This window comes from Tupaia chinensis, unplaced genomic scaffold, assembly GCF_000334495.1.
Source record: "Tupaia chinensis unplaced genomic scaffold, TupChi_1.0 Scaffold148723_1, whole genome shotgun sequence".
Classification (NCBI taxonomy): Eukaryota; Metazoa; Chordata; class Mammalia; order Scandentia; family Tupaiidae; genus Tupaia; species Tupaia belangeri.
Genome location: NW_006208570.1, coordinates 1,256,914 through 1,280,960, shown reverse-complemented (window position 1 = coordinate 1,280,960; position 24,047 = coordinate 1,256,914). Strand labels below are relative to the sequence as shown.

The following is a 24,047-nucleotide window of genomic DNA, read 5'->3' as shown; positions in this document are numbered from 1 at the left end:
ATAGACTTTCACTAAAAAAAAAATTGTCCTGGTGTCTACTAAGCTAATAAAAACATGCTCAAGATAGTCGTTAGAAAAATGTGCGTTGAAATGAGATACTGCCACACCCAATATAATGGCTTAAAAAGACTTACAATATCAAGTGTAAGTGAGGATATGGGATAACTGGAACTCGCATACATTGCTTGTGTGAATATAAATGAAATGGCTACCTTGGAAAACTGGTCAGCAGTTTCTTAAATACTTAAACATAAACTTACTATACAACTCAAAAATTCCATGGCTAGGTATCTACCCAAGGGAAATAAATGAAAACATAAATCTACACAAAGCGTACACGTATGTTCACAGCAACAATATTTATAGTAGGCAAAAAAATGGAAACAATCCAAATATTCATCAACTGGTGAATGGATTAACAAAGTGTTGTATATCCATAAAATAGGATGCTGTTCATTAATAAAAAGGAACAAACTACAGATATATATTATGACATAATAAATCTCAAAATACTATGCTAAGTGAAATAAGCCAGACACAAAACACTACATATTGCATGATTTCATTTATATGAGGATTCCAGAAAAGACAAATTCATAGAGACAGAAAACAGATGAGAGATTGCCTGGGATGGAGAGTGGAAGCAGGGATTGACTACATACAGGTGCAAGGGAGCTTTTTGGCAAGATGAAAAAGTTCCAGAGTGAGATTGTGGTGATAATTCCACAACTCTATAAGTTTACAAAAATTCACTGAATTGTACACCACTTTATGGTGTCTAGATTGCATTTCAATTTAAAAAGATGGTGATAACTAACTTCGATGAAAATATAAGAAAGAAAATATAATCACAGTGTAGGGCTCAGTTGTAATACATACCTAGACATAATATTGATTTAATCTAAAAATGCCTGTGTTGGAATCATGGAGAAGGAAAAGCAGAGACAATGGGAGTGTAAAAGAGCAAAACGCTCCACTGACGTAATAGGAAGGAAGTAGACAATGCCCCACATTTATGTATCTGTATATATCAAAATACACAAATTATTGAAACATACAACATTAGGTAAATGCTGACAGAAACAGCAAAAAGAATCAGTCAGAGATTGCCTCTGAAGTTACCAAGCAGGGCATAGGAAAAAGTGGGTAGGGAGACTGTATATATATATATGTTATAAACCTCTTAGTACAGTTCGTCATTTTAAAATATGCACACTGATTTTCTAATGAAATTAAAGATTGAGCCACTTACATAAGATTTCTTATTTTGTTTCTCTTATTTTCTATTTCTTTCATTTTTTTCTTTTTCTTTCTCAGAGACTGCCTGAGTTTTCATAACTTTATTTTCTAATAAATTTATTGCCTTTTTTTTTTGGAGAGATTTTCGCTATAGGGCGCGTGCGCTCACCAGAGAGACAGAGAGAGACAGAGACAGAAAGTGAGAAATCACCCCCCAGGGCGGATGGCCACACCACAATCCCTTCTCCTCCATTCTCCTCTCGGGATCTTGGGCACGCACGCACACGCGCCTGGCGTGAGTTTTAAGCCGCCAGGTCCGGGACGCGAACCACGGTCGACTACGTGGAAGTCCAGCGACATAGCCATTATGCTAACTGCTGGTTCCCAATTTATTGCCTTTAAAAAAATTTTGTTATTTGTGTTATAAGGTTTCCTTAGTTGTCTGGAAACCTTGGTTGCTCATTTACATTTAGGAGTACCAGACTAAGATAAATCTCCAGAGAATAAACTTCTGGTGTTCTGCCTGATGATCAGGGAGAATTTCCTGTTGACAGAGTGGGAGATGGAGCCTGTCCCTGTCCCTTAGACTGCTGTTAATCAGTTTTCCTTATGTTAGCACCTCATTTCTGGAAGTGCTGGGTCTTGCTGATACCTGAGCCTCTGGAGCATTTTATAAATATATTTAGGCTTTCCTCCTCTACCAGATTAAGATTCTTTTTTTTTTTTCTTTTTAGTCTTAGTAACCACTACTCCATTTGCTTTTCATTTTTCCAAAATGTAAAATTTGTACCCTTGCCTGTTCTATTCAAACTTGGGGATTTATGTTTTTAAAAGCTAAAATTCCCTTATTGCTGTTTGTGGAAGGGACTAAAGCTATAGGCATATATTTAATATGCCATTGTTCTCTATGTAACTAACATAGATTTTTGACAGCAGGCTAATTTTTAATGCTACACACACAAGAGAATAAAATTTTCAGTTTTTCAGAAAAATCGTTAAATGATGTTTGAAATAGACATCCTTCCTTAAGCCAGAGCACCCTCCCTCTTGGCAAAAACATGAGATTGAGGATGGTTAAGATTATGAAGCAGACTGGGGTGGACTGGGGTAGGTGCACAGGGTGAAGGATGAGGCAGAGATTAGGCTACATCCAGAAGAAAACTACTTGAAACCTGGAATCCTATATCTGCTCAGTCACAAGATTTTTTTTTCAGGACCATTCTGAACAAAATGTATATTCACGTTCTGAGAATTCACTTGTATCCTGCAGGGTATGTATATTGAATTTTCTCATTTCTCTCTTTAAAAAACAATCATGGTCACTTTGACTTAAGGATGGTACATACTTTTCCATTGGAAAACTTAAAGAAATCCTCTCCTTTTGAAAGTCTTAATTACAATTCACAAAGTAGATTTTGGACAACTCGGAAATGCATTTCTTTCTTTTTGTTTTTAGAGGTTTTTGCTATAGGGTGCGTGCGCTCGCCAGACAGACAGAGAGAGACAGAGAGACAGAAAGCGAGAAATCACCCCCCAGGGGGGAAGGCCACGCCGCAATCCCTTCTCCTCCATTCTCCTCCCGGGATCTTGGGCACGCATGTACACGCCCCCGGCGTGAGTTCTAAGCCACCAGGTCCGGGACATGAACTGCGGTCGAATACGTGGGAGTCCAGCGACATAGCCATTACACTAACTGCTGGTTCCCGGAAAAGCATTTCTTATTTTATCTCTCTTAATGATATAAATAGAGGAAGTTTCCCCTAAAGTGGAAAGTATCTTTTTTTGTCTTTAGCCAGGCATGTTATCAGTTTGTTTCTTTTCACATAAAACTTTAATTATGATTGGGTATTTATTATCAAATGTCTATAAAGGAAGATATTTGTGTTATATTATGTAGTCTTATGTGCAACTCCAGATTATGCAGGATATTCTCAAGTATTTTTTTCCATCAGTTCTTTTGTTATTCAGTATTATACATACATTTAATCAAACACTAGGCTGTTGTATAATGGCTTAGGTGTTATTGACTTAACTTTACAGGCTAACTCAGTTATAACATTTAAAAATTATTTTTCGTAGTTAGGAAAGTTAAGATATACTTGTAAAAAATGCATGTCATATCAAAATGGAAAGAAGGTGAAAGGCCCCTTAATTGGAAAGGTCGAGTTATGTCTGCTAAATCTTCATTGCTAAAATGATAATATGCTAGCAACAAAACAGTGATTTTTACATCCCAACAAATGACTTCACATGTTAAAACAGCAAAGGCAGTTGTCTCTTGAGTCATTACATTGAGATCAACAAGTCTGCCTCAAATTGTCCAGTATGGTTGATTGCTGGTACTGCTGCATCCTGAGAGAAATGCTATCTGGATGCAAATGGAAAAGAACAGCCTTGGAAATGGATTGGAAGACAATGCCTCTGGATAAGAGAGGTGCATTTGTGGCAAATGCACCCAGAAACCTTTGAGTTAGTTAGGACTGGTCAGTAAGTGAGTCAAAGTTCTTTCTACCTTCCAAGTACCTATCCCTAATGTTCTGACCCACAGATTAGAGGATGAGCAATTTGGAAATGCATTTCTATTTTTTTTTTTTTTGAAGAGGTTTTTGCTAGAGGGCATGTGTACTCACCAGATAGACAGAGAGAGACAGAGAGACAGAAAGCGAGAAATCATCCCCCGGGGGGATGGCCACGCCGCAATCCCTTCTCCTCCATTTTCCTCTCGGGATCTTGGGCACGCATGCACAAGCACCTGGTGTGAGTTTAAGCCACCGGGTCCGGGACTCAAACTGCAGTCGACTACATGGGAGTCCAGCAACATAGCCATTACGCTAACTGCTGGTCCCGAAATGCAAGTCTTAGTTTATTTCTATTATTTATGGAGATATTGGAAGAAGATTCTCCTGAAGCCCAGAGTGTGAGTGTGTGTGTATGTGTGTCTGTTTTGTTTGTTTGCTTTTAGTCAAGGGGTGCATGTACTTGCTGAGAGAGAGAGAGAGAGAGAGAGAAAGAGAAGGGAGGGAGAGAACGTGTGCTTTAACTGCTTTTCTACTAAACCAGCTCTAGAATGTGTTCCTTTGCCTTCGGTATAGGTATCATTGCCATTTTTTGTATTTTTATAAGTCCTTGTCATAAAGAGTAAGACCAAAGTTTAAATGAAAACTTTCAGAATATTTATAGTCAAGAGATTCAAACACACTATATTCATTTTACTTCACCTCTCACTTATTATTGCACAGCTTTCATATGATGGTTCATTGTGGCATAGAACACATAGTGCTATGATTTCGAGGTAAGGCTTTATAGGACTGTGCTGTCTTTCTGTTAGGGAGGATTGGATGTTTCAGTGAAGAGTATGAACTTGAATTCAGAGGCCAGGTATTATGTCATATTATGCCCTGAACATGTCTTTAACAATACAAAATCATGAGTTTTCAATGTACTTGAAAAAACCTTATTTTCAGTAGAGTGCAGAATAGTCACATAGTAAGGTGCAGAACATTCACACAGTAAGTATTCAATAACTACTTGATAAACAAATAAACCTTCATTATCTATTCTTACTCCAATATACCATCATCTATAACTATTTCCATAGCTCCTATGTTTTGACTAAGCAGAAGTATTCAGTCTCTAACAATTTTTCCTTGAAATTTTATGCATTATGTATTAACATTTTTTGGGAAATAATTTCAGACTACAGAGAAGTAAAAATAATATAAAGATTTCTGTATATATATATCACCCAGATTCTCTATTAAGATTTTACCATGTTTGCTCTGCTATTCTTTCTGTATGTGTATGTGTATGTAATTATTTCACCTGAATCATTTGAGAGGAGGTTGCAGACATAATGTCCCTTTAGCCCTAGATATTTCAGTGTGTGTTTCTGAAAACAAGGGCATATTCTTAGATAACTTCAATATAATTATGAATACCAGGAAATTATATATTTACTTTTAAGCTCAGCATTTCCAAAACCATATGTATTGGTGACCAATAGCATCATGACTGTTATTACGAATATAATTCAATCTGCTTTCAAAAGGATCATATTGTCAGTGTTGCCTTTGTTCTTATTTTACAAATTTTGCTTCAAGTGATGTCAAAATGAATCTTATTATATCCTGACAATGGTTATATCACACTGTTTCTTCCTTGTGGGTTTAAAACAGCAGATCAAAAGTTGTTCTGAGACCTCCAAGAAATAACACATCTGTCTCAGTTTTTAAGGTTACTATTTTTGGTCTGGTAAAAATAGAGAAAACCCTTGGGATTCAAAGATTTGCCTTGCGTGGTTTAAATGTTCGTGGAGCTGTTTCTTCTCATAAATAATGGTGTGTCTTTGTTACTATGAGCTCACATAACTGACCCACTCAAGCACTGTATCTATCACATCAGCTTTTGTAGAGTAGTTTTCACAAAATGGACTTTTTTTCTGTTCAACTCTTTTAGTTTGCTCTGTTCATCCTGCTGGGTACTGACAGTTTCCACAGTTTCTCTGTAGGCAGCTCTTACTTGGAACATTTGCTAGTTATAACCCTACAAATTACTTAGGCTGGTAAGTTAACTATTATTTTTCTTTCTTTACTCTTCTGGAAACTCTTTCAACCATCAGAATATATAGCCAGGTCTGGCCACAATTTATTTATTGATCATTTTAAAGTTTAAGAGTGAGAGAGAGACAGACAGACACTTCCACTAAGGTCTTGGTACTGATCCACCCTTAGGCAACCTGGATCACATGCACGCACATATGTGGGTTGGCTTGCAAAGAGGCCCTGGGAATCAAACTTGGGATCCTTCCAATGTGGGTCTACTGCACCATCATCTGGCCCCTCGCATATGAAGACAAAATGTGTGATAGATTTTCATTTGGAGTGTGCAGCTGGTTCTGTTCTTTGCCTTCCATCTGTTAACCCTATACCTCCCACAAACAGCCTAAATGACTTTGATATTTCTGTCAGTATTTGTTCCTAAAACATTCACACAACCATTATGACATTCACTGGGAAGTAGTGCAACAGGAGAGAGCTGAATACTTATTCACTTCCTCTTCTATTCAACTGGATAATGTTCAAATTAAGCAGCCGTTTTTTTTTTTTTTTTTTTTTTTTTTTTTTTTAATCAGTCAGACAACAATTTCAAAACACTAAAATTCATAGTAATTACTTATAAATATTCAGGCTCTGGTAGGATAATAAAATAACCCACTCCTTTACATTGAGAAATCGCCAAGTGACTTTCTCTGACTATAAAATATTAAATGGACTAATTTTGTGTAACTTCTACTAAAAAACTTTGAGAGCCAGTGAGTTACTCATTACATTTTCTTTGCTTTTGTGATTAATGCAATAAAATAGAAATGTGCAATAAGCCCCCTCTCCTCCTCTTTTTTGTGTGCCAAAGGGCATATGCATTTGCCAGAGAGAGACAGAAAGACAGAGAAAGGAGAAAGCACTCCTTTAGTGGAGTGTGGTCATGCTGCAATCCATTCTCCTCCATTTCTCCATCGTGCTTGGATAGGGCATACACACGTGCATACATACCCGGAGTGTTTTTCAAGCTGCTGGGCTGGGATTTGAACTGCTTGGTTAGTTATATGGGATCTGTCTCCTTTAACCACTAGGCCATGGGGCCAGCCTAGTGCAATAAACTCCTATTTTAAGGTGCTGATATTTTCTGGTTTTTGATTCCCTCAACACAAATTCACGTGTAGTGATGGATACATTAAGAAACAGATTATCTGTCCCTTACCCTAATAAAAAAGGAAAAAAAAAGATTTTATCTGTAAAGTCTCTCATTTTTCTATCCAAGAAAATCATTCTGGTTGGTGTGTGTTTGTATGTGTGCATGTGTGTGTGTTTGTATAGGCATGTGTACTGCCATATCATATGTGTACTGATATTTCTAAAGATGACCTTAGATCCTAAGTTTCAAAATACCATCACAGCATGTAGTGTATTCCCATAATATGGTGAAATGGAATATAAAATAGAAATAGCCCCACAAATCCATAATGGGAATTACTACATGAAAGATAATTACTGGCACATTGACTGCTAAGGGGATATTCCCCAGCCCCCAGCCGATCAGACATAGCCACGCCTCAGCAACCTTACAGGCCATTCCACATGACCTTTGTGATTGCTTTGAAAACCCCGAACTGGGAACACTGAACCCCTGACTACCAGAAACCCGCAATAGCAGGTTAAGCTTTCTGTGACTGCACTTTACATACGAGGTTTCTCTGCCTGGAAGACTCTCTTATCACCCTCACTCCCTTTCCTTATCTCTACCGCTGAGATGAGTGGATCAGAATGTACAAACATTAAGGCCTTTTGATGCATATTCCTGACTGTTTGCCAGGAATTTCTATCAGTTTAACTCCCACTAACACTGTATGAAAGTGTCCCTCCTGCCAAATGGTGGGCATATTCTATAGTGTGTTTCAGAATAAGGTTAATTGAGTCATTTCAGAAAAATGTTTGAAACTCTGTAATTTCATACAGGTCCATACCTTATGCTTTCCTATGTGAATGTTTCATATACCATAATTATAGCACTAATAACTCCCATAATTCATTACCTGGGTTTATTCTATGGATTTGTTTCAGTACTTTGGGGAAAAATCATTCTGGGCGTGTTGTAAAATTTGTTTTACTAGTCATGAGTAGCACCTGAAACTGTAGGTATTTAAGTGATGGCTTCTCGGGAGGTGTTCATCCGAGTGCAAATGAGTTTGGCTCTGAACAGATTTTAGCAGGCGTTTGACAGCTTGGATGACTGGCACATTGTCATCTTCATAACACACCTAAAATGCAGAGTGCCAAAAATCACAAACAGGATGGGTGTAGTTAAAGATCTGAGATCTTGTCCAACTTAGTTAATCTTTAAAATCATCACAGCAGAAATATGCCAACTTTAATTAAAATTGCAGCCTGTAATGTAAAACATAATTATCTTATCCAAAGATATGTATTTTTATTTTAATGTTCCATATACATGTTAAAATGTGTCTTTATAAGATTTATGTGTGCTGTGGAACTGATATCTGATGGTACAGGGAACCTCCTTGAGTGATGACAGGTATTTTTGGCATACCAGTCAGTATCTTTCTCTGACCATTTTGATTTCTTGCTTTAGGACTGTATATCTTGGGGAGTTTTTAATTGATAAAGGACAAAATTCAGTTTTGTTATATATTGATGATAGTAAAAGACAGTGATAGTAAAAGATAATTAAAGACAGTGAAGGAATTTGGAGAGAATCAGTGGTTCAAATAACACAAGGAAAACTGCTAGGGTTTAATTAGAGGAGCCTTGGGGCACAGTGTGTGTGTGTGTGTGTGTGTGTGTGTGTGTGTGTGAATATTCATCAGGTAGTGAAATACAAAAAAAGAAAACAAGTTCTTCAAGATGTATAAGGCATAGGTCAGGCAGTGTCACAGTGATAATGCAAATAGATCTTTAGCCTATGACTTCCATTGTGTGTGTGTGTGTGTGTGTGTGTGTGTGTGTGAATATTCATCAGGTAGTGAAATACAAAAAAAGAAAACAAGTTCTTCAAGATGTATAAGGCATAGGTCAGGCAGTGTCACAGTGATAATGCAAATAGATCTTTACAGAGAAAGTCCTGGGTTCAATTTTTAGACCTCCCTGAGCACACTAGGCATCCATAAGCATGCCCATGATCTGGGCTGGCAGACTGGGTGTGGATTGCGGTGTAAGGACCTGCCAGGGAATGTCTGCCTCACTCTGCTTATTTCTCTCTTTCTGTTTCGTGGGAGAAACAGATGAATAAACTTTGAAAAAATGTATAAGGCTCATTCATCTTCTTTAAAGTTTATTTATTTTTCCATACAAGAGAAAGAAAAAGAGACAGACAGACAAGCGACAGTCACTGCAAACAGGGTCCTCATACTGTGATCCACCTCCAGCATCAACCAGTCCAGTTCCTTGGCATATGTATGCCAGGTGTGTACAAGGTGATCCCAGACATGAACCATGGGGGTCCATTACATTACCACTGTGCCACCATGTGGCCCTCAATCATTTTTTAAAAGTTTGTTCTCAGAAATTTGTATCGTGTAGCAAAATATTCACTAGCTATTTCTATTTTTCACATAATAAGTTATCAAAATATATTGAGGACCTAATTTTAATTTCTTCTCTGTCTCTCTCTCTCTCTCTTTTTATTTTCCTACCTTCTAAAGAAAAACTTCAGGAATCCTGACCAAAAAACTAGGAGAGCTGGGACAGGACATAGGCAAGCTGAAGACAGAAACCCGTGGAGGAAAATGTATTATGAGGGCCTGCTATCCTGAGAATCAAGGCTAGAGAGTGTCAGTACATGAAAGTGAGGGAAAGAATGGAGTGGAGAAGAGGATGCTGCCTTTCATTAATCAGTAAATTACCGATGTTCTGGCAATTAGTACCTTGAGAAAAGTATTCACTACAAAGCAATGAATTGAAGAACTGCAAGAGACCTTGGTGAATGGTGAGTTTTCAATTTCCCATGTAAATATTTCCACACAAGTAAATGAAATCCAGAGACTCCAAGATCTCAGGATGAGGTGGGATTATAGCCGAGACTAGAAGGCACATTTTTCACTTTCACTTTTGTCGTATTTCTTTGGCGATTAGAATATGATGGCCACATCGTAAGTTTGAATTTTTTGGAATCTGGGATATCTTTGACTAATGTTTATTTAAAACAAACATACTAATATTTCCTCATTCAAATAAATTTCTATTCTTTATTAGAATAAATGTAAGAGATTACATAACAGGTTGGCCTCATGGCCTAATGGATTCAGGGAGCTGGATTCCACATGGCTCTCCATGCAGTTTGAATCCCAGCTCCCACAGCTTAAAAAACACACTGGGTGCATGTGCATGTGTGTCCCAAATCCTGAAAAAATGGAGAATGGAGGACAGAGGATTGTGGTGTAATCATGCCTCCTTGAGGAGTGCTTTCTCTCTCTTCCTCTCTTTCCTTCTCTGTCTCTCCCTCTCTCTCTAGCAAGTGCACATGCCCCCTGGCAAATTAAAAATAAAAAAAGAAAGAAATTACACATTTATAAGCTGGATGGCCCTTGAGTCACATTTTTAAAGTTTATCTAATTATTTCATCAGTGAGATTGAGAGAGAGAGACTCTTAACAGTGACACACCCCAGCCTCAGCCAGCCTTGTTAGGGACTCAGACTTTATAGTTGGCCATATGGAATCTGGCTTCCCCAACCTAAGTTATGGGGCTGACCCTGTCCTTCCTCCTTTTAATATTATTTATTCATTTCTCTTTTTTCTTTTTTCTTTATCATTTTGGCTATACTTTATCATAGTTTTGTTTTTAAACATGCTTTTGTTTTTATTGATTCATTTTATTTTTGTTGTTTTTAAGCATTTCTTTAATTTCTGCTTTTTATTATTTTATTTCTTATATTCTATATTTTTCCTTTTTGTTCTCTGTCTAATTTCTTGAGCTGCATAGTTGAGATATTGATTTTCACTCTTTTTACAAAAAAAGCATATTCAGTTAAGAGTATAAATTTCTTTCAAGTATTGATTTACTCTATTTCTCAAGATTCAATATGTAGAATTTTGAAACTATGTATATGTATATTTTGAAACTATCATTGTAATCAGAATCCATGATTTATTTGTTTATTTAAATTGCTTCTCTTCACCATAAAGAGACAGAGAGAGACTGAGAGATAGTGATCATCCCATGGGGGATGATCACACTACAATCCCTTCTTCTCATTTTCTCTTTCTGGAATTTTGGGCACCCATATGTTCCCTGCATGTTTTTTGAGTTGTCGGGTCTAGCAATAGAACCATTCGGTTGTCCATGTGATATGCAGCTGCCTTAACCACCACTCCACTGGCTAGCCCATGAATTATTTAGATATGTGTTTTATTTCCAAGTATTTGGGTTTGCTTTGTGTTTTGTTTCTAATTTTATTGCATTTGTTCAGAGACTGTGGTCTAAATGACAGAGATTCTATGGTGTTTGTCGAGATTTGCTTTGTGTTCAGATAAATGGTCAGCTTTTATAAGTCTACATGGACCTAAGAAAAGTTAATTGGTTGATGCAGCTTTATATGCAGAATCTAATGCAATATATAGTAATATTTTGTCCTTGATTTATTGATTACTAAGAAAAGAGTATTAAAAACTCTCAGAATGATCATGGCATTATCAATTTATTCATGCATTTCAATTTTTATATCTTGATGTTATATTGTTAGGTACATACAAGTTTATAATTTTTAACTCTTCTTGGTAAATTGTTGATGCTTTCAATATAAAATGACTTTCTTTATTTCAAAAAACCTTTTTGCCCTAAATTGTATTTGTCTGCTATTAATATACTAAGAAAGATTTTTTTTCCCCAGAGGCAAGGTAAGTATCTTATTATTCCTTTACTTTCAACATTTTTATATCTTTATATTTTAGGGGTTCCTCTTTTAAATATATATAGGTGAATATTTTGTTTATTCAACCTCAGAGTTTGTAGCAAGTTTACCTGTATCTTTACTGAAAAACTTACTAATTGAAGAATTTAATTCTTTTTATTTGGAAATTATTTCTACCATATTATTTTATATTTCTCCTGCTTTCCTCTTTAGTCAGTATATTAGAGTTTAAATGTAAAAATCATAAATATAGATATAATTGTAGAAGCCATTGGAGTGAGTAGATTGCCAAGAATGAGAGTAAAAAACATTGAGAAGAGATGGTAGGACTTTAGAGGAATGTTTAACAAAATAGTAGAAAGAAACTCAACAAAGAGAATGGTAAATTCTGATCAGATAAACTGGAAGAGAATCTAGCAAGGGTAATATCTTTTTTTTTTTAGACGATTTTTTTTTCTTTTTCTTTTTCTTTTTTTGCTATAGGGTACGTGTACTCTCCAGAAAGACAGATAGAGACAGAGAGAAAGAAAGTGATAAATTACTCCCTGGGGGGACGGCCACACCGCAATCCCTTCTCCTCCATTCTCCCCTTGGGATCTTGGGCACTCATGCACACGAGCTTGGCGTGAGGTTAAATCACCAGGTCCGACACTAGAACTGTGGTCGACTACATGGGAGTCCAGCTACATAGCCATTATGCCAATTGCTGGTCGTGCAAGGGTAATATCTTAGAGTCCAACAGAAGAAAAATTTTAAGATAAGAGTACATAGTTAACAATATCAGGTGTTACTAATTCTATGAAAGGTGATTACATTCAGTGGTTAGAAGATTGTTGAAGACTTTTGGAACCAGCATATGATGTAATGGTTATGTCATTGGACTCCCACGTAGTTGACTATGGTTCAAGTCCCAGTTCTGATAGCTTAAACTCAATGCTGGATGTGTGTACATGTGTGCCAAAAATCCAGAGAGAATGGAAGGGATGGAATTGCAGTATTGGCCATCCTCCCTGGGGTGGGGGGTGATTTCTGCTTTGTGTTTCTCTGTCTTTCTCTGTCTCTCTGGTGAGCACACACACACCCTATAGCAAAGCTCTCTAAAAAAAAGATTGCTGAAGACTTTTGATAGAATTGTTTAAATGGGCTAGTATGACAGGAATTAAGCAGGCAAAAAAAAGGTTTAATGTAAAATATCTTCTTTGACTGAAAGGTTTATAAGAATAGGGAATACCTTTAAAAAATCTTTTTAAAAAGTTTATTCACCTTATTCTTCCATGAAAAACAAATAAACAAACAAAAAATCACAAAGGGAGGGTGGGAAAGAGAGAGAAAGAGAGAAAGGGTAAGAAAGAGAGAGAGAGAGAGAAAGATGGAACCCCACCAGGGCCCCTATGCCACAATCCACCCCCAGTCTTGGTTGGCTTGGATCATGGGCATGAGTGCCTGGCATGCTCAGGAAGGCCCTGATACATGAACCCCAGGACCTTTCTCATGTGGGTCCAGTTATATTACTACTGTGCCACTGCCTGGCCCCAAGAATAGGGGATACTTTAGCTTGGAGGAAAAAATAACCTGTCAAGACGTAGGAGTAAAGATGCAACAGATCAGAGAAGTAACTGATGAATCAACATGTTCAGGATAATAAAAATTTTTTACATGTTTTTTCTGGTATAGGTTTCTGTTCACGAGTCCACTTAGAGACTGCACAGATTACATGCCAAATTACGAGTTGGAAGAAATGCAATATAAATGACGAGGGTGTCTCAATAGGCAGCACTGATGAATCCATTAATTTGGGTATCATTGATCAAGCACTGTGAAGTTAATCCTGCAATGTGGGTTAGTTCAGAGCATACGTTAATAAATGCACTTGCGCTTGACCTATAAAATGAATGATCAACATGTCCCGTAGGGCCATGAAACTGGTGAGCTCTCTGAAGAATCATCACTATCACTAAGCCATTTTAAAGGCCTGGTTTTAGATTTTCATTAGGAGAAATATCTCTGGAATGCCTTTCCTAATGAAAACCGAGTACTTAATTTCTGCTAAAACAGACGCAGGGCAATTATTAAAGTTTTTGCTCTTAAAGTGAAAATAAAGTAATTTTACTTTGCCTATACCTTTTGTTTCCTTTCCTTTGGGAAGTAATTATAATTCCCAATGTATCTGTTTATATTTGTTGAACAACATGAAGAATGTGAAACCCACCCCAAGTGACTGATATCACATAGCCTAGGACAAACTATCTGTATTTTATACAGGAAAAGAATATTTCAATTCAGGTGTACTTTCTCTAGGCATCTTAAATAAAGCAGCATTTCAGGGTAAAGGTAATTGTCCAAACTGTTGAGAGCTCTGACTCTTTGGACAAGAATCTGTTCTAAAACCGGCAGTGAGAAAAGCAAGTATAATGTTAAAAGTTGGCTTTCCTTTGAAATGGCTACTCTCAAAAAAATAATAATTTTTCTTTTTGTAAGAAAAACTCTTTTTAAGGCCCTGTGGTTGTGAAAAGTGAGTGACCCTCTCCAAACTCAGCTGCATATTGGGGGAAATGCTTTATTTGATCTATGTCAAATAGCATGAATTTGGTAATTGCCTCTTAGCAGCTCAAGGACTTGTGTTAGGGCTTGAACAGTATTCAGAGAAGAGAAGTGGCGGAGTGAAAGCATCTTAATAGGAACAGAACATGACTAAAGTCTAGACCTACAGGAGAAAGAGAGCTCCTGAGAGAGTCCCTGTAGCAGAATGGCTGAGTATGCTTATTATGTGACCCATCCCACTTGAAGGTGGTTTTTGATGTGTGTTATGATATAATTTCTTTGTATATCATCAATGAAAGTCAGTTTTATACAGAAGCTTTTATTTAATGGTATTGGGGCTATGCCTGTTACAGAGTGGGAGATTCAGTGACAAGGAAGGTGATTTCAAAAGGAATAGCAATTGATAGAGGAGAACTTTTGGAACACGTAGGCATATTGTGGAGGGGTGAGGTTTTTCACAGAAAAGTGAAATGATTACAGAGTGATTTTATTTGTAAAAAACATGATTCCTGGCTCAAGGGAACTTGGGGATAGTGGGCTTATGCTTGAAGAACTGATCAAAATGCCAGCTGATCATCAGAATGGATTCACCTTGGGTAGCCCAAGGGAAAGGAAAACAACAAAATAGATCTTGACACTTCCAGGACTTTGATTGAAAATAATAGACTTTTGGAAGAGGAAAAGAAATATACTCTACAATATGTCCCTCACCTGCCAAGACTCTGGATAACTAACTCATCCTTCCAAGTACTAGTTTCTTCATCTGTAAAATGAGATTAAACAAGTAACCTATTAGAGGAGTGCTTGCCACCCAGTAAATGCAGCCTTCTGTAGAAAGTGACTCTTTTTTATTTTTTTCTGTTTTCCCTCAAATTTATTTGGTAATTAGCTGGCATTTATCCTACATTTTTTTCTATGTATTTCATTTAGTTTTCCAGAAGGATTACCATGCATATCAGTCAATACAAAGACATTAAAATCCTCACCATCATCATCAAATAGCTTTTCATTATTTTTTCCAGATTATAATTATTATTATTCCAATTATTTTTATAAATGTTCAATCGTTATTTATCATTTTGTTTGTAAAAACACTTTATCCAATATGAAATACTTCTCAGAACAGTCCGGTTGAGAATACTATACACATCATCATCGATAGGTACTAAGCCATTTCTGTGTCCCACCAATGTCATGCCTCTCTATTTGTTCTCTTGCTGTCTTTCTCCATACTCTTCTCTCACCCCGTTCCACACTGTCTTCATCATCGCTAACTATTTTCACTGCTTTTATGCCCTCCAATATTTTGATCTCTACCATAAAGTGTGGATACTCGGTATATATTAAGTGGATACATACAATATCTTTCTTTCATATCCTGGCTTGCTTCACTCAGCAATAGATCCTCCATATCCGACCATTTTCTATCAAATGCCAAAGTCTTGTTGTTTTGTATGACTGAGTAGTATTCCATAGAGTACATGTGCTTTACAAAGTGACTCTTGATGCTATTCTAAGATCATTTATCCATTTAGCATCTACTGCATATCTAGAATGTGCCAGGATGTGTTTGATTATGGAGAGACAAAGAAGACAAAATAGTACCTCTTTCCTCCTGGATCTCACAGGTTTTGGAATTTGCTGGCTTTATAAACAATGAGAAATAGCCAGGAAAAAATGAATTCGTATCAACATTCTGACTTAGTACTTAGAATGCCAATATTGCATAGCATAGTCCACCTCTAATTCTTTTGTAGACTGAGTGGGGGAGGGTACCATTCTTCCTCTTTGGGTAGAACACCCTGCTATGGTGTACTTGCTTCCTGAGGATAAGGAGTGAACTAGGAAACACACATCAGCCTTCGGGAACAAGCAGGGCCAAGAGAGCATGGAAGGGACACTTTCTCCATTTGGAAACAATACAATCTTGCTCTCTAGTTAGTGGGTGGGACTTTCCCCAGGAGGTCTTGGACTGATGTCACCATCATATAAACAACTCTTCTATTCTTGCCAAATGTGCATGTGTGTGCAGTTTTAATGCTTGAGAGAATGGATTTTGTATTAAAGGCATCTCCATTCCTGTTTATTAATGGAAAGGTTGTAGAAGCAGGAGCAGTGTTTGTTTCATTTATTTAGCTCTTGTGACAAGATGGCTGTGGGCCTGGCTGGTGCGAGGACATTACTTTATTGATTAAATAATGTGATGAAAGAGAATGGTGCTTATGTGCTTGAGAGATTATTGCTGGGGACACTTGGCCAACAAAGTGCTGAAAGGGGAGCAGTGTGACACGTTCACTGTGAGTATGTAATTAGCAGCCAGCTGGAACCACAATGGAGTTTCCTGGGGAAAGTTCCCATTAATGCTGCAGGTCTGTTTTTTAAGGCATGTGGAATCATACATCTTGTTTCCCAGTTGAGCTCGTTTTTTGACTCTGAAATCATAAAAAATAAACATCCGAAAGTGCAGCGATATAAAACAATACATTTGGAATGACACAAAAGAAAACTATCCAATTTTATGGAAAAGGGACACAATTCTAATCTCCAGTATCATATATAAAACAGTAAAAAGAAATTCAAGCAATACATTTATTATGTTACTTTATTACAGTTCTAAAAAATAGCTTACAACTCTGAGAAATGGTATGGGATCCGTATGAGCTGGATGTGTTTGCTCAGACATTTATGGGAGGAAGTAGGACTGGGCTACTCAAGAGCGTGACCTGGCATTTGCCCTCTGGGCTGTGGGAGGATTTGAAGGATGACTATTTTGCACAGAAAAATAGAAGTCTTAAGAACTTGAGGCATCTGTGGGTCTGCTTCAAGTGATGGTGTCAGGAATTACTCTCTGCCGTATACAGATACTTTAGACCTACTAAGTGCATGGGGCATCTGTGACTCCTTGTGATAGCTTGCTTTCTATTCTGCCATTTCTGTGTGCTTAGCTTTCTGTTTCTCATTTTTCATCTCTTTCCTTTTTTACCTGCCTACTTGCATTCTTCTTTTCCTCCTTATGAGGGCAAATAGTTAAAACAAGGATTCTGATGACTCTTTCTAACTCCAAATTCTGGTTCTGTGAGTTACTAGCTGTGTGACTATGGAAAAGCCACATGGCCTTTCTGTGCCTGAGTTTTTTTATTTGTAAAATGTTGATGATAAATAATGCCTACTTTTTAGGATTACTACAAGAATAAAATTATTTGAAATATTTAGAGGGTTTAAACCATTCTTTCTCTTTCTCTTCCTCTCTATTTTATTTTATTATTTTTTAGTTTGCTATAGGGCACATGTCACATGTGCTTGCTGGAGAGAAATAGGGAGAGAGTGAGAAAAAGTGAGAAAGCACCCTCCAGGGGAGTCGACTACACCACAATCCCCTTTCCACTCTCTTCTCAAGATTTTGGCCATGCACGCACGTGTTGAGTGTGTTTTTCAAGCCACCAGATCCAGAACTCGAACTGCACAGTCAGCTGTGTGAGAGTCAGCCGCCTTCACCACCACCACATCACCTGGCTGGCCCATAAGCCATCTGTGATACATGATAAGTACTATCATACTTTGTATATATTTGTACAATTAATAAATCTACTGATGTGATTTCCACTGATTCAAAAACATTTACTGACTCCCAAAGACCTGGAAAGTGATGTCAGACTTATTAGTCAGGAGTTCAAGGTGCTCTATTATTTGGCTGTACCCTGTCTTTGAAATCTTTTCCAGAACGTATTTCAGTACTTCCTGTATTCCAGTCATTTGCATCTATTCACCATAGCCTAAATTTGCCTTCTATTTTCCTACCTCTCCAAATGACTCACTCAGCCAATTGCTTCTTATTTCTTGCCACTCAAAAGCTGAACACCTATTTTTTTTATTATCTTTGAGAAATGAAATATAACATTAAACATTATATGGAACTCAGGAACTCCTGTGTACACCTCTCTCCCTGAATAAGGATGTGCTAGGCTGCGTAGTAACCTCCCTTCCCCAAATCTGGACTCTAATCCCTGAATCACTGAGTATAACCTTATGTGGGAAAGCCTTTGCGATGAGATTAAGTGAAGGATCTTGAGATGAGAGTATTTTGGATTGTTTGGTCCCTATTGCAATCACATGTGTCGCTGTAAGAGGGAGGTAAAAGGAGACTTCACAGACAGAAGAGGAGAAAGTAATATGACAATGGAGGCAGAAATGGGAATGATGCAGCCACAAGGCAAGGAATACTGATAGCCACCAGAAGTTGGAAACGGCAAGGAAATGATTCTTTCCTGGAATGTCCAGAGGGTGCATGGCTCTACCTACATCTTGATTTCAGCTCTGTGAGACTTGTTTTGAACTTCTGGCCTCCAGAGCTGTTAAGAGAATACATTTTTGTTGTTTTAAGACACTAAGTTTATGGTTTTGTTAGAGCATCCATAGGACTATGAATATAATGATACGGTAATCTGGTATTTTATTTTGAATATTTTATTCATTTATTTAAAAACATATAGTAAAATTAATCTTTCTGATGTATGATTTCCTGAGTTCTGAAAAGTGTTTAGATTCATGTAACTACCATCGTGATCAAGATACCAAACAAGTCCATCACCCTCCCACACTCCCAACCACAAATTTCATCTCATTACTTCTTTGTAGTCAGATCTCCTAACACTTTTAATCCTGCAAACGTATATTGTTCTGTAGTGATAGTTTTGCATTTCCAAGAATGTCATGTCAATGGCATCATTTAATATGTAACTTTCTGAGTCTGACTTTTTTCATTTCATTTAATGCATTTGAAATTAATTCCAAGTTGTTGCATGTATCAATAGTCCATTCCTTTTTGTTGCTGAGTAGTATTCCATTTTTATAGAAATAAAAACCAGTATTTGGCAACTATAATAAAGGTGCCATAAAGATTCAAGTACAAGTTTTTAATGGGAATGCAGGCATTTTAAAAATTTTCAATTGGGCAAAAATATATGAGTAGAATTTCTGGGTTTTATGGTTAATTATATTTCACTTTATGAAAAAAATATCCTGAATTGTGTCAGCCCTGTAGCCTAGTGGTTAAAGGATTCATATCTTACATGGTTAACCACAGTTCAATTCTCAGTCCCAGAGACTTAAAAAACATATCATGCATGTGTGAGTATATATGACCCAAATCCCAACCGAATGGAGCAGGGATTGTGGTATGACCATGCCTCACTGAAAGGTGCTTCTCTTTCTCCTTCTCTTTCTCCATCTCTCTATCTGTCCCTTGTGAGCACATGTGCCTCTGGCAATTAAAAAAAGTGGGACAGTCACCAATATGCAAATTTTCATAGAAACCCTTACCAGGAAGACCATCACCCTAGAGGTTGAACTATCAGATACAATAGAAAATGTAAAAGCCAAAATATAGGATAAGGAAGGAATTCTTCCTGATCAGCAAGGACTGAGTTTTGCTGGCAAGCAGTTGGAAGATGGGTGTACTTTGACTACAACACTCGAAAGGAGTCCATGCTTCATTCCGTGTTGAGACTTCGTGGTGGTGCTAAGAAAAGAAAGCCGTCTTATACCACTCCCAGGCAGAATAAGAGAAAGAAAGTTAATCTGGCTGTCCTGAAGTGCTCTAAGGTGGGTAAAAATGGCAAAATTAGTTGCTTCATTGGGAGTACCTTTCACATTAATGTGGTGCTGGAGTTTTTATGGTCAGCCATTTTGACAGAGCTTACTATAACAAACCAGAAGACAAATAATTGCTTATGAGTTAATAAAAGAAATGAACTAACTTTAAAAAAAATTGTCATCTATATGTGTTCTTTCATGAGTCATCTGTTTAAATATATTATAAACTGTTTTAGTTGAGTCATTTCCTTAAGTTTTGAGAGTCCTTTATATATTCTGACCCAAAATGTTTGTCAATCACATGATTTGTAAATCTGTGTTTTCCACTGACCTGCCAGTGCCTTTTATAGAACAAAAGTTCAAAGAATCTTTTTTTAATGCCAGAAAGTGTATGTGCACACATGATAGGGTAGGAGGAGAGAAGGAAAGATGGGGAAAAGGGAAGAGAGAATCAGAAAGACAGAGAGAGAAAGCAAAAGCAGCCTCCAGTGGGTCTTGGTCATGGCCCAGTCCTTTTTCCTCCAGTTCTCCATCCTGGGCATGTGTGTGCTCCTGGAGTAAAGCTGATGGGGCCAGAATTCCACCCCCAATTGACTGTGTAGATTCAGCTTCATCTATGTAAGCACTTAACCTCAACGCTATGGATCAGCCCAAAGAGGTTTTGATTTTAGTGAAGTCCAGTTTATCTTTTTTTGCATCTGTAGATAATGATGTCATACATAAAAACTTGTTACCTAACTCACAGTTACGAAGATTTTTCTTCTCATTTTCTTCTAAAGGTATTGTGGCTAACATTTTACATTTATGTTCATGATCCATTTTGTATTGATTTTTACATAAGATGTGAGGTATAGCATGAGGTTTTTTGCATGTGAATGTCTGTTTGCTTCAGCATCATTGTTGAAAAGACTGTCCTGTCTTCATTGAATTGCCTTTGTGCACGTCTGTCAAAAAGAAATTGGCCCTGTTTTAATGTGTTTATTTCTGGGCTCTCCTGTTCTGTGAATCTATGTATCTATCCTTTTACCTATACTATACTGTCTTGATTTCTATAGCATTATAGAAAGTCTTGAAGTGAAGTTGTTTTATTCCTCCAATTGTTATTTTTTCCAAATAGTATTGACTATTCTAGTAGCTCCTTTGCTTTTCCACATAAATTTTAGAATTAACTTGTTGGCATGTTCAAAAAAGCTGTGTGGAGTTTTGACTTGAATTTCATTTAATCTATCGATATAAATCAATTTAGAAAGAGTTGCCATCTTAGCAATATTAAATCTTCCCAATTTGTTTTTTTAACCACCACCTATTAGTGAGAATTTTAAATTACTTGTTAGTCAATGATTGTCTAGATGTTTCCATATTTTCTAATTTCTTTATTCACCATTGACTCCAGCAAACTGTTCTTTACTTTTCTATGCAATTTTCTTGCTTCTGAAGTATATTCTTCACTGTGACTTTCAGCAAGCATCTCAGAGTGGTAATTCTTTTAATATTTCTGTGGGGTATCTTTATTTCACCCTCATTCTTACATAATAAATTAGCTAGATATTAAGTTGCAGAACAATTTTGCCTTTATGCGTTGAAAATATAACTTCATATGAACAACTATTATGTGTCAATATTTTTAAAAAGATGGACATTTAGTTAATTAATTTGGGAGTTTTTTATTATTATGTACTTAAGACCATAAATGTCCCATGATGCATTATTTTTGCTGACTCTTGTACGTTTTGTTATGTGTTATTTTTCATCATAATTTAACTATAATTATGTTTACATTTTTATTAGAATGTCTTCTTTAGCACACTCATGAAATTTAAAACTACTAAATAAAGAGTCTAAGAAAATATGTTGGTTATTGGTGTTTAGAGTACTTATAATTTGATCAGAGATCATAAGCGGAATAACTGTCCTTTGGAATTTGTCAGAGCTTTCTTTCATGATTTTATAAATTGCCAATATATGAATATGTATATGGAGAAAGAAAGTGTAATCTCCAATTATTTTCACAGGGCTCTACATGTGGTTACTAAGTTGAATTTGTTGATTATATTTTCCAGATCCTGTAAGTTCTTTATATATATATATATATATTGCTCTAAAAAACTGGTCAACAACCAAGAGAGGTATTTTTAAGTTTTTAAATTAGAAAATTCTATGTTTAAAATATATATATTATATATTTTATCCCACATGGCTGACATGTGTGATTCAAGTCCCAAACCTAGTAGGCGGTGTGGTGGCTAAGAGCACTGGACTCCTACGTGATTGACCACAGTTTGAGTTCTAAAACTGGTGACTTGCTTTCTCTCTCTCCCTGTAGTCCAATTAAAATAAATAAATAAAGTTAAATAAAATAATTCTTTATTATTCTAAAGAATTGTTAAAAAAAAAAAACGAAAAGAAAAGAAAGAAGAATACACTGGGCACATATACTTGTCCAAAATCCCAAAAGGAGAAATGGAGGAGAGGGGATTGCAGTGTGTCTATGTTCCACTGCAGGTGCTTTCTCACTTTCCCTCTCTCTCTCTCTCTCTCTCTTTGTGTCTGATGAGTGCATGTGGTCACTGGTAAATTAAGATGAAAAATTTTTAAAAAGTTTATTGCCTGATAGTTTATATGTCTTTCATTTTTCCTTGTGTACTTGGTTTTTGGCATTCTGTGTTGTCACCATTATGTGTCTAGGTGTAATTAAAAAAAAAAGCCTCCTGGCCAGCTACAGAGGCACAATGACAATTTGATGTTCAGCTATGCTGAGGCCACATAGGAAGGGATCTGACATATCTCTGTACATGACAGGTATGTGTATATGTGACTGTGATCTGACTTAAGCTGGGGGTGGATCGAGGCATAAAGACCAGAGGTGCCTCTCTTTCTCCCTCTCTCACACACAGAATAGCTGTTTTGTCATTTCTGCTCAGGACTTATGAATTTATAATTTGTGGATTTGTATCTTTTACCTATCCTGAGAAATTCATAGTCATTCTCTCTTTAGATATTGCCTTATCTTCTTCCTCTATATTATTCCAGATGAGCTATTTTGTGTGTGTATACATATTTTTAAAAAATTCATGATAGAGCACATTCATGCATGAGATACAGAAAGAGAGAGAGAGAGAAACTTTTTATTGAATACACTGCTTTTTTTTTATTTTATTACATTTTTTACCTCTAGAAGTATTATGTGTTTGTGTGTGTGTGTGTGAGTGTGTGTGTGTTGGGAATATCTATTCCTGTCTTTTCTGTCTTTATTCTTCTTGTGCTACTTTATTTTCACATCTTTGGGTATCAATATTATATGAATTTTCTCTAGGTTCTTTTCCTGCTGTGTCTGACTCTCAGTGATGGTGGCATTGTTCTAGGTGAATTTTGCAGTTTGGGAGGGGAGATAATACAGTAATTAGAAAAACTTTTACAATTGTTGTATCATCTCTGTGGAATCAATTTTTATCTAATTTTCTGGTCTTTAGAACCCCCGCCCCACCCCAGTCTGCACAAAAGAAAGGCTCATAGTTTTTATTTCCTAAAGGGATGTTTTGTTTTTCCTGTTTTCTCGTACTTTACTCCAAAGAGTATTTTTTTTTTTAAGAGGTTTTTGCTACAGGGCGCATGTGCTCTCCAGAAAGACAGAGAGAGACAGGCAGAAAGCGAGAAATCACCGCCCAGGGGGGATGGCCATGCCATAACTTCTCCTCCATTCTCTTCTCGGGATCTTGTGCATGCACGCACACGCGTCTGGCGTGAGTTTAAGCCACCGGGTTCAGGACTCGAACTGTGGTTGACTACATGGGAGTTCAATGACATAACCACTACACTAACTGCTGGTCCCAAGAGTAGTTTTTGTATTTCCTTCTCACTTGTTGTGGTTTGAGTGTTTTTCACTGAAATTTTAACTGAATATTCAATATGGTAGTGTTGGGAGGGAAGTTTTGTGGAATGGATATGGGAATGGGGGTAGATGGAGATTCCTCAAAAATCTACAAATAGAATTACTATATGATCCAGCAATTTCACTCCTTGGTATCTACCTAAAGGACAGAAGAATTCTTACTTGGAAAAGTTCTTGCACATTGATGTTTATTGCGGCACTATTCACAATTGCTTAGACATGGAACCAACCCAAATGCCCATGAACAGATGAATTGATTGAAAACACTGTGGCACATGTACTCTATGGAATACTATTCGGCCATAAAAACAAACAAACAAACAAACAAACAAACAACAAAACCCTGGCTTTTGACATAAAGTGGA

The 24,047-nt window shown here is 36.8% G+C and overlaps 1 long non-coding RNA gene across 2 annotated transcripts in view; it reads left to right on the top strand.

The window, feature by feature from the left end:
* Nucleotides 1–24,047, top strand: part of LOC106734118 (uncharacterized) — a 116,486-nt gene that overhangs the window by 17,568 nt on the left and 74,871 nt on the right. For both annotated transcript variants that reach the window (XR_001369860.2, XR_001369861.2), the window contains exon 2: nt 9,455–9,738. This is a non-coding gene — a long non-coding RNA (uncharacterized LOC106734118). The remainder of the gene's footprint in view (nt 1–9,454; nt 9,739–24,047) is intronic.